The sequence below is a fragment of the Medicago truncatula genome, chromosome 7, assembly GCF_003473485.1.
Source record: "Medicago truncatula cultivar Jemalong A17 chromosome 7, MtrunA17r5.0-ANR, whole genome shotgun sequence".
NCBI classification, from domain to species: domain Eukaryota; kingdom Viridiplantae; phylum Streptophyta; class Magnoliopsida; order Fabales; family Fabaceae; genus Medicago; species Medicago truncatula.
In genome coordinates, this window is record NC_053048.1 from 16,080,238 (window position 1) to 16,092,767 (window position 12,530).

General features: G+C 37.5%; 1 non-coding gene across 1 annotated transcript; it reads left to right on the top strand.

Moving 5' to 3' along the window:
* The first annotated feature begins 5,765 nt into the window (after nucleotides 1-5,765).
* Nucleotides 5,766-5,872, top strand: LOC120577235 (small nucleolar RNA R71). Its single transcript, XR_005643310.1, has one exon. It is a non-coding gene; the product is annotated as a small nucleolar RNA R71 (small nucleolar RNA).
* Nucleotides 5,873-12,530: the final 6,658 nt, after the last annotated feature.

A 12,530-nucleotide genomic window follows, 5' to 3' on the forward strand; every position in this document is an offset into this window, starting at 1 on the left:
AATTGCACTTTTCCCCCCTATCTTTTGCTAATTGTGCGATTTTGCACCCCCTCTTTTTTTTTTGAGCGATTTTGCACCCCATCTTTTTGCCCCCTTTCTGATTTTGCACCCCATCTTTGTGTTCAATTGCACTTTTGCCCCTTATCTTTTTGCTAATTGCGCGATTTTGCACCTTCTCTTCTTTTTTTTGAGCGATTTTGCACCCTATCTTTAGCCCCTTTTTCTCTCTTTTAATGATGATTTTGAACAAAACACAATTGACAAAAGATGGGGTGCAAAATCGCTCAAAAAAAAAGAGGGAGTGCAAAATCGCACAATTAGCAAAAGATAGGGGGGAAAAGTGCAATTAAGCCTATAATCTTTTATGCATTACTTAAGAATTATTTGAATATTCAAGATGTTGTTGAATTGAAATTGATATTATTATGACATGCTGTTTGGATGCTGCCTATGTTGCTGTTGTTGGTTATTTGAAATATTTATATGCCTTATGTGGAAAATGTATGATGTTTAAGTTGTTGATGCTTCACATTAATATTGTTATGTTGTGAATTGCTTGTGCTGTTTCTGTTGCTGTTATGAACTGCTAAGTTGTTTGTAATGTGATTTAATGATTAAATGCATTACTCGAAATATTATTGAATGATCGAGATGTTGTTGAAATGAATTGTTATTAAGCTTGATGTGATTTGATTATGCTGCAATTGTTGTTAAACTAAGTTGCATGAGTATGAATAAGTTGATGATGAACTCCAAATTATTGGATGTATAAGTGATAAGTTGATTAAGGTGTCTTGTTGATAGAGTCCATGCATTAGCATTCATTGAGCTTTGTCCTCAGCATGATTAGAAGCTTTGTCCTCCACACGATTAGGAGCTTTGTCCTCCGCACGTTTAGGAGCTTTGTCCTCCGCACGATGAAAGTATTTTAATACTTATGATGACGATTGGTACGTACCACATGCATATAAGTGTCTAAGTTGCATTGTCGCATTTGTCGAGTCAAAGTCGTTGTTGATGAATTATCATCCATGTTGTTGTTAAGGTTGTTGGTACAGCAGGACCAACTACCTTCTCCTTGACAATAAATTTTTCTTTCTTAGCTTTCTTAGGAGGTTGTTTAGGAGCATCATCCAGATACTCAACTTTTGTGAGTGCTTTCCTCTTTGTCCCTCAGCTCTTGGCTACAGGCAGGGCACCACCATACATGGTGTCGGGAATGTCACATAGCCTAATTTTTTGACCAGTTTCCTCATAGTGAACCTTAATGAAGTTCATCCTTACATCAATAGGATCTTGTTTGTAAATTGGAGGAAAGTCATCCAATAGGTTGGATACTGCATTTGATTCCTTCAAATCTGTGCTTACCATTGTATAAGCATCCTTCTCTATCAGACTCATCTTCCTGAGAGTTTGATCTTCCTGAGAGTTTCCTTTCTCCTTCGTGATGAAGTAATGGAGAAACACTTTGTGCTCCAAAGAAGGTTGATCTCCACCACCACCTTTTGGTAGAAGATTCTCATTATGTATCTTCAGTAGGAGTTTCTTCTCCATAGTCAAGTCACCGTATGCACCTCTTTTCTTGCTATAAAACATTGACTTGCTGACAACTTCATTCCAAGGAGTCTTCTTGTTGTTGTCCAAACCATCTTTGAAGCTACCTTCTGATGGTCTCCTGATTACATAAGCAATTATTTCTTGTGAGATGAAGACAGGAATACCCATGATGCTTGACCTGATCTCTGTACACGTGAAGGGTTCCAATACCATTTCTTCTCTTGTTTAACCCTTTAGAGTAGGGTCAATCAACACCTTCTCATCCATCTCCAACTGAGCAGCTTTGGGATCATACATTGTGCTCTAACCCAGAAATGCCTAACAAGGCTCTTGTAGGTTGGACCATTCAACATGTTGAAGTAATCCATGAGACCTTGAGCTTCATAGTATCTCCCGAGCTCGCAGCCATGATGTGCTAAAGATGTGAAGTCTACCGGATTTTCAGTCTGAACGTGAAGTTCCCATTCCTCCAGGGACATTGTTCTTCCTCTTATTTCATAAGCAGAAGTTTCTTGTGTAGCCGTTTCTTGAACCACTTCTTGCATGGTTGATTTTGGAACTGAGCTTGAAGACGCCATTGATGAGAATGAAGTTTTAGGGTTCTTGGGATTTGATTGAAGAAGTTGTGTTTTACTTCTTGTCAAACCTCTAACTTCTTTAACAATAAAACTATCAACAACGACAAGGTTAAACTCTTTTTCAGAATTATACAACCCATTATTAGAGAAAGCTAGTCCCGTCCTTACCTTAGATTGGTTGAATACAGACTCTACAAGCTTGCTCCTCTTCTCTTTCTCTGACTTCTCACTTTCTCCCTTTTCTCCCAAAAAAACAGTTTGCACGTATTCTAATTTTTCTAACTCTGACTCTCCCCTTTATATAAATCCTTAACCTATATATTTTTCCTTATTTCCAATTCTTCCCCCCAAGCCTCAATATTCTAATTAATTATATTTCTCCACTAAATAATAAAATATGGGCTAATAATATATTACTCCAGTAAATAATAAAATATGGGATAATAATATATATAAATACACAACAAAAATATCACTTATCAAAATAAATCGATTAAATTATAAAAAGACTCTAAACTCTATCAAATAAATAATTAATAAAATAGGGCGTTACACCCGTGCTCCCACTGGCACGGCCGTGCCACCTCCCAGAACTTCCTTTTGCTACTTTTGCTTCGATTTTAAGCTACTCTATTTAGTTTTACCGAAAAGCCCGCAGTTTCTTGTGGAACATTCTAGTGATGTAATTGCTTAGATGTTAGGTCGAATGTAAACTATAAATAGAGTAGCTAGCCATCACAAATCTTCATCTTTTATTCTTGGAATTCAATAAGTGACAATTGTCTTTCTTAATAAAAGTTATTTTCTTTTCCTTTACTTTCTTGTTATTTACTTTTATGCTTTTTTTCTTCTTTTTTATGTCTACGATGAACATGAGTGAGTAGACTTCTCTTGTCTTGGGATTGTTGGATAAGTCTAATGACATAATCCTAATCAAACCAAGCCTTGTACCCTAATCTTATGTAACCCTAGTTTCTAATCTAAATTTACCGTTTTAGTATGAATTAACCGTTATCAAACTGTACAAGCGAAAGTGGAGGGTTTGATAATTGGTAATCCATCATCTCAAATATCAATTCATAAAACGAAAGTGGAGTTTTGATATTCGAACAAGTGAATTTAGACAAGAATTGTGAAACATGAAAATAGTCACCGCACTGCTCTCCTACCCTTAACTAATTTGATTAACTTTTTCTTCGTGATTAGAAGTATTGCAAAACCTCAACGGAGGTGAAAATAATATCCTCTTTGGTCTATGATTGACTTTTATTCAAATTGAGCAAGAAGAAAAGATTAATCCAATATTTATTGTTAAGATAGGTGGAAGGTGACGCGTAATACAAACATTGCCATTTAAGTGCAAATCTATTCTCACCTTTTGCAACATTCATATCTTCTATAATCACTGCCTCAACCTTTCCCTAGTGAGATTCAAAATCTTCTTCCTATTTTAGGATTTGAATATGGAGGGCTGAAAGTTTTCTAACTTCATTTGACAAATCTTTGTATTGGAACCATTGAAAGTCACATGACATCGTAAACATTGTGGGTTCAAGAAAAAATTGCAAGTCGTAAATAGAGGCAGGAAAAACACCATGGACTAGACGAGGCACCACAATTCTTACCATTGAGAATCTAATTGGAGTGACAAAAGTTGGAAAGTTAATCTTTCTCTTAACCCTACACTTGATTTTTTTGATTTGAAACCTTCCCAAACCCAAGAAAAGAACTGCAGCCCACGCACCAAAGGTAATCTCATAGAAATCACGTAGAACAGCCCAACCTCTCGTGAAAAAAATGGTTCTATTGATTCTCTCAATTCTAACATCAAATTCGTTGTGGTTCTTATCAACCAAAACAACGTATCTGTTAATCTGGTCTCCAAAGTCCGAGCCAAAACTATGGGGTATCATCATAGCACCCTACAAATGTCAGTTTACATCCTCGTTAGAACATCCATAAAACATTAACATCAGGAAATTAAAATAGCAGCACATTTAAACCCACACAATCAACTTCGTAATCTATCGTGTACGTCCAATACTTCAAACGAAGTTTCTTAATCGTCTTGTTAATCTCTGTGGAAGGGTTTTTGATCAAAGGTCCTACAAATTATAAAGCAGTATTTCATGTCAGAAATTGTAACGATACAAAAATAAAAAACAACGGAAATTAAGATGGTAGAAATAGAAATATCCATACCAGTGTGCCAAGGGTAGGAGAGCAGTGCGGTGAGAGGGCGATCGGCCATGGTTGAAATAGGGAAGTAAAGTTTAGGTTTTGTTAAGATTTTGTCCAGAAAATGCCAGTGAATCTGGTGATGTAAACACACACATATATACCGCAGGAATTGGCATGGAAAAAGGGTGGAGTTTCAATATGCATGGGGACCTGAATTGGCATGTTGGAAAAACAAAAGGGATTTTAGAATTAAAACTGGCACAGGTTAACAATTAGGGTGAGTAATAGCTTTAGTAAGAAAGATTAGGGTTCGAGGCTTGGTTTGATAGAGATTAGGTCATTAGACTCATTGAACAATCCCAAGACAAAGAAGTCTACTCACTCATGTTCATTGTAGACATAGAAGACAAGAATAATAGGAACATAAAATTAAATAAAGGATGAACTTTTATTCAAAGAAACAATTTCCACTTATTAACTTCCAACTACAAGGGATAGTTCAATAAGTTTGCTAGCTGCTCTATTTATAGTCTACCACTACTTAAGCCCCAAGAAATACATTAATAAGGAGGTGAAGCAAGAGGCTTTTCAATCTCTCATATGGCTTTCTCACTTTTTGGTTTATCACTCTCTTCTCCCTCAATTGTTGTGGTTTTCACAACGGGGTCCTCTAAGTGCTTACCGTCCCTAAGGATAATACCATTTATATGGGCTTTGGGGTTGGCTTCAGTTTGACCTGGGAAGACTCCCGGGGTTTGGGAGGAAGGAGCCACCTGTTGGGCTACTTTGGAGATTTGAGTTTCAAGCATCTTAGTATGAGTAGCAATGGAGTCTACCTTGGATGTGAGTTTGACGAGAGAGTTATTCAGATATCCAGTATGATTCTTAAGCTCTTGGAGCTGCTTGGATTGATTCATAACATAAATTTCCATTAAAAGTTCCAAGCTAGATTTCTGAAGGACTCTCTGGTTGTTTGCATAATCAGGTGGTGCTATTTGTCCATAGGAATTTTGTAAAATTTTTGATTTTGCCTCATTCCTTGGTTGTATTGAGCATAATTCATTTACTAAACACTTTAAATAGCACTATCTAGTTGGCAATCAACGCCAGTATGGCCAAATACACCACATACTTCACAAGGAGAAGAAACAAGAGCAGGTGTGACAACACTAGTATTCATTTTGTCAAATTTTTAAGTGAGTGCGCCAACCTTAGCAGCTAGATGATCAAGGGTAGAAATTTCTTACATAACTACCTCTTTTTTAGAGGGTGAATAAGCAGTGATGGGTCTCTCATTAGTCCATTGATAGTGGTTTTGGGTCCTCGATCAAGGCATATGTTGCTGTATAGTTCTTGTTCATTAAAGCTCCACCTACAGCTGCATCAATAATCATTTTCATGGTATATGATAGACCGTTATAAAAAGTGTTGACAGTAAGCCACTTCCCTAAACCATGATGGGGACGAAATCGAATCATTTCTTTGAAACGCTCCCAAGCATCGTAAAGAGATTCCCCATATTTCTAAGTGAATCGTGTAATTTGATTCCTCAATTTAGCAGTTTTAGAAGGGGAAAGAATCGGGCAAGGAATGCTTGCCTCATTTGGTCCCATGAAGTGAAAGAACCAACTTCCAATAAATGAAACCAAGCACTAGCTCTATCCCTTAAGGAAAAAGGAAATAGGTGAAGCCTTACGGCCTCTTAGTCAGCCTTCAAGGTTCCATTGATTCTTAAACAAGTTGAAATATGCAGATTCAGATCCTTAGTGGGTGATCCGGAAAACTGGTTTTGCCGCACTAAGTTAAGAAGTGCAGGCTTGATTTCAAAATTATTACCCTCAACAGTTGAGTACACAATAATAGCATGTGGCTCTTCTGTAGAAGGGGTTGAATACTCTTTAAGAGTGCGTTCCTCAACCATAGCGTTATTATTTCGTGCTTCTCTTCTTCTCATATCTAAGAACCTTTCGATCTCGGGAACGAATTCACCAATACTTTTGCTACTTGGCATAAAAGAATAAGAACCTATGAAGTTAACGGTAAACTGAAAGAAAGAAAAAGAAGAAGAAAAGGGAAAAAAAAATCTAACCGGTATTAAAAATTTAATCAAATTGCCTAACTCCCTGGCAGCGGCACCAAAAAATTTAGGGGGTAAATCCGCAAGTGCACGGTTTACCGATGAACTAATAAAAAATTGAGGGGGTAAATCCGCAAGTGCCCCCGCGAGTAACTTGTCTCGCCTCGCGAGGAGCAATCTTCATAGCTCGCCTTGCGAGCAAAAGCACTCGCCATGACGAGTGAGTGAGTGAGAGATCATGATTTTCAAATTGTTGTTATAAGGTATAAATTGGATAGTTTTGAGTGCCTAGATGTTTTTAGAGAGGACTGGGACAATTTTTAGATTAAAAATATGAATAGGGAGCTTAAAAATGAAGATTTAGTGAGAAAAATGTCAAAACTCCCGAGAGCACCATTTTTCTTGTTGACCTCGTACTCGCCATAGCGAGTAACCCATTTCTGGAGTTCGCCATAGCGAGTAGATGTACTCGCGAGGCGAGTAGCCCCGTACCTGAAGGTGTTTGCTATGTTTTTTAATAGAGTTGATTGAACTTGGTGTAAGACCATGATTATAATTAATTATGTTATTTTACTGGAGTTGTTGAATTAGGAATTGATGAATTATTGATGGTTGTTATGTATATTTATATTAAATAAATTATACATGTTGTTGAATTTCATTTCAAAGATTGAAGTATTGTTGAGGTGTAAGTCATAATCACATATATGCATTGTTGAGTAGTGGTTGTCGTCGTTTATGCAGTCGGTATATATGCATTGTTGAGTTGTATGTAGATATACACAAGTGGAGTTCATTGCATAATCATCAATTGGTGAGGGCTCATGCCCTGTGAATGCTAGTTCTTTCAAATTGGTGAGGGCTCATGCCCTGTGAATACATTAACCATTCAAATCGGTGAGGGCTCATGCCCTAGAATGCCTTGTCATTCAAACGCCCTAGAAATATATTTGTTATAGAGAAAAATAAGTAGGTTAAGGATTTTTATAAAAGTGGAGAGCTAGAATGTTCTGAAATATTTTGGTAGGAAATCTAATATATTTTAGTGCATGCTTTGAAATATATTTTGATACTCAATAATATATTTCTGTACTGAATATATATTTTTGTACATAATATAATATATTTTGGTACTCAATTGAAATATTTAAGTACTAGATCTAATAGGTGCATTACTTGTTTCCAAAGTTTCTCACTTATTAGTTGTAAACTATCTCTATAAATAGAGAACTCACACAGTGCATAACCGTTTCTAAGTTAATCCAAAACTTATGGAATAATTCCAAACCTTAAAACTAGAAGTACTAGGAGTTTAATTAAGGGGTTTAAGAGTATTTAACATGTGTTGTGATGGATCTAATTTGGTTGGACGTGAATATCTTTGTTGAATAGTTTAAGATACATATATTATGTGAATATTGTATGATATAGAAATAATGTTGTTCATGATTGATGATTTATTATATGAATGTATATGTTGATGAATATGATTTGATATTGATGGTAATGTAATATATTTGTATATGCATTATGTGAATTATATAAGATGTTTAAGTTGTTGTTTATTATCATTTGATATTGTTATATCTTGAGATGTTTATGTGTTGCCTATGTTGCTGTTGTTGGTTATGTGAAATATTTCTATGCCTTGTGTGGAAAATCTATGATGTTTAAGTTGTTGATGCTTCTCATTAATATTGTTATGTTGCGAATTGCTTGTGTTGTTTCTGTTGCTGTTGAATATTGATCAAGTTGCAGCTGTTGTAACGCCCACTTTCGTTTAATCGTTATTTAATCGAGTTTAGGTGATTATATTATATTTATATAATATATGTATGATTTTGATATGTTTTGATGATTTGTGGTGATTTTGATGATTTGATCGATGACGTGTTAGGTTATGAGTTTTGGAGGAATTGATAAGATTAGAGAATTTATTTTATTGTTAAATAAAATAAAGATTTGAAAAATATTTAGTTGAGGGCTGTTTTGATATTTTAGATAGTTTTGGGGGAGAAAGTGAGATAAGATAAGTTATTAGAAAGAGGTATAAATAGGAGAAGACCTAATATTTTAGAAACTCATTGTACGTGAAAACTTTTGGAAAAGGGAGAAATAGCTTAGAAGGGAGAAGAGCATAGAGAGAGCTGCGATTTCTTCATAACCAGGTAAGGGTGAGACTAATAATTCAATAATGTTAATTACTGTAATTCTGATGATTAGTTGACCAAGTTAGGATTGATTTAGAGAAGTTTTGGAATTAGGTCAAAGCCCTAAAAATTGATGATCAAACGGTAAAACTTGTTTAGATTGATGTAAGAACCGTCCTATAACCTTAGAACATGTTTAGGATGAATTCTGGAATCAAAATTAGGCTTTGAACCATGTTGTGTGAGGGATTTTTGAGAAAAACCCTAGTCTGCCCGTGCTTCTGTTCATCGCTCGCCACGGCGAGTGATGATCCTCGCCTCGCGAGTGATGAACTTCATCGCTCGCCACGCGAGCCCCTTTCCTTCGCCTCGCGAGTTGTTTGGTTCAACTCGCCATGGCGAGCAACCTTCCTCGCCTCGCGAGCTTAGGCAGAGTGCATGTCATATTTCGTGTTTCGACCTTTTTAGTTGAATCTTGTATGCCTTTGAGTACCTGAACTTACCTAGTATTGATTAGGAATGAATGTAGGATCAGAGGGAACCCAGAACAAGCTTAGTTGTGAGTTGAGTGGTGCTCGCCATGGCGAGTAAGTACTCTCGCCTCGCGAGTACAACCAGGATGAACTTGATTATGTGTTTGTGCGATCTGTGTCGCACTTTTTGGCCCAGAGTGAACCCCTAATTGGTAATGAAACCTTATGATAACGTTTAATGCAGTCTGTAAAGCTATTGAGTTAAGTTGATATTATTTGAGCATGATTAAGGTATTATGCAATATGTAAGATATAATTGAAATGATTATGATTCTAGTAAATTGTTGTTGATATATTGATATCTCCTTGCTGTTATGCGACTTGACTATGCTGCTGCTGTTATTTAACTGAGTATGCAATGTTTATATATGAATATAATGAAAATGATGACGTTTTGCATCAAGTTATTGAATGCACATGATTACGATGATTATGATGTTTTGTTCATCTGTGTCCATGCATAGCATATCATTGAGCTTAGTCCTCACCACGAAAATTAGGAGCTTTGTCCTCCGCACGTTTTATAGGAGCTTTGTCCTCCGCACGATTAAAGTATATTAATACTTATGATGACGATTGGTACCACATGCATATAAGGAGTCTAGGAGCATTGTCACATTGTCATGATTAAGATGCCTTGTTGATGATGAATGGATATGTGATTACGTGATAAGTGTTCATTGATTATGTTATGTTGTTTATAATGATTGGATATATGATTACGTGATAACTGTTTAGCATTTATGCAAAGTTAATAATGGAATGATTATGATGTTAATTTATGATTCGCAATTACATTGATTAATGTTATTTTATTATGAAATCTCACCCCTTCAGCTTGAAAATGTTGCCCTTCGTATGGGTAACTTGCAGGTGATCGTGCTTAGTGTGCAGTTGCCGTCGTGAGTGGCCTTGCCTTCACTGTGTCGTCTAGGTCGCTCTGATACGTAACGGGATGGGGTTTTCTGCTATAACATGCTTCATTCTTTTACGTGAACTGCTTATGTTTTGATAAACTCTTTTGAGATACTTATTGGGCCTGCGTGCCGAAAACGTTTATGATTTATGTTTATGATTTTCCGCTGCTATGTTAAAGATATTTGTGAAGGTTAAATCATTATTTAACTGTTTTGGATTACGTTTCTATGTGATATCCCGTTTATGGTTTTTACTCTGATAATTGTTTAAGAAATTTGTATATTGGGAAAACGGGGTGTTACAATTGGTATCAGAGCCTGGTTGATCCGTCCGGTCAATTAGAGAGTCGTGTCGAGTCTTAGTAATATTTATATTACTATCTTATGTTGTTGTTGCTACTTTTGTAGAATATCCGAAATGGCTGGAAGGAATGATGCTGCGTTAGCTGCTGCTCTTCAAGCTGTTGCCCAAGCTGTGGGACAACAACCTAACGTGAATGCTGGTGCAAATGCTGAAGCTAGGATGTTGGAGACGTTCATGAAGAAGAACCCTCCGACTTTCAAAGGACGTTATGACCCTGATGGAGCCCAGACGTGGCTTAAGGAGATTGAGAGGATTTTCCGAGTTATGCAGTGCACTGAAGATCAGAAGGTGCGGTTTGGTACTCATCAGCTGGCCGATGAAGCTGATGACTGGTGGGTTGCTATTCTGCCTACCCTCGAGCAGGAAGGAGCTGTCGTGACTTGGGCTGTGTTCAGGAGAGAGTTCCTGAGAAGATACTTTCCGGAAGATGTTCGCGGGAAGAAAGAGATCGAATTCCTTGAGCTGAAGCAAGGAAATATGTCCGTGACAGAGTATGCTGCCAAGTTCGTGGAGCTGTCTAAGTTCTATCCGCACTATACTGCAGAGAATGCTGAGTTCTCGAGATGCATCAAGTTCGAGAACGGTTTGAGGCCCGACATCAAGAGGGCGATTGGATACCAGCAGCTGAGAGTTTTTCAGGATTTGGTTAACAGCTGCAGGATCTATGAGGAGGATACCAAGGCTCACTACAAGGTAGTGAATGAAAGGAAGGGCAAGGGACAGCAGAGTCGTCCTAAGCCGTACAGTGCCCCCGCCGACAAAGGGAAACAGAAGATGGTCGATGTTAGGCGGCCTAAGAAGAAGGATGCTGCAGAGATTGTGTGTTTCAATTGTGGTGAGAAAGGCCACAAGAGCAACGTCTGCCCTGAGGAAATCAAGAAGTGTGTCCGGTGTGGTAAGAAGGGTCATGTTGTAGCTGATTGCAACCGTACAGACATTGTTTGCTTTAATTGCAATGGAGAGGGTCACATTAGTTCACAGTGTACTCAGCCTAAGAGGGCGCCGACTACTGGTAGGGTCTTTGCTTTGACTGGGACTCAGACAGAGAATGAGGATCGTTTGATCAGAGGTACTTGCTATATTAATAATACTCCTTTAGTTGCTATTATTGATACTGGTGCTACGCATTGTTTTATTGCTTTCGATTGTGTTTCTGCTTTGGGTCTTGTTTTGTCTGATATGAATGGAGAGATGGTTGTCGAAACTCCAGCTAAGGGTTCGGTGACTACTTCTCTCGTATGTTTGAAATGTCCTTTGTCTATGTTTGGTCGTGATTTTGAAATGGATTTAGTTTGTCTACCTTTGAGTGGTATGGATGTGATTTTAGGTATGAACTGGTTAGAGTACAACCACGTTCTTATTAATTGTTTTAGCAAGTCAGTGCATTTCTCTTCCGTCGAAGAGGAAAGTGGTGCAGAGTTTTTATCTACTAAGCAGCTGAAGCAACTGGAACGCGACGGTATCTTGATGTTTTCGTTGATGGCTACTTTATCTATTGAGAATCAAGCAGTGATTGACAGGTTACCGGTGGTGTGTGAATTTCCTGAAGTTTTTCCAGATGAGATTCCTGATGTGCCTCCAGAGAGAGAAGTTGAGTTTTCTATTGATCTTGTTCCTGGAACGAAGCCGGTCTCGATGGCACCTTATCGTATGTCTGCTTCTGAGTTATCTGAGTTGAAGAAACAGTTAGAAGACTTGCTTGAGAAGAAGTTTGTTAGACCAAGTGTTTCACCTTGGGGAGCGCCGGTTTTGCTAGTAAAGAAGAAAGATGGTAGTATGCGGTTGTGTATTGATTATCGGCAGTTGAACAAGGTAACTATCAAGAATAGGTATCCACTTCCGAGAATTGATGATTTGATGGATCAGCTAGTGGGTGCACGAGTTTTCAGCAAGATTGATTTGAGATCAGGCTATCACCAGATTAAAGTAAAAGACGAAGATATGCAGAAGACGGCTTTCAGAACGCATTATGGTCACTATGAATATAAAGTTATGCCTTTCGGTGTGACCAATGCACCTGGAGTGTTTATGGAGTATATGAATCGCATCTTCCATGCATTTTTGGATCGGTTCGTAGTTGTGTTTATCGACGATATTTTGATCTACTCCAAGACTGAAGAAGAACATGCCGAGCATCTGAAGATTGTTTTGCAAGTGTTGAAAGAGAAGAAGC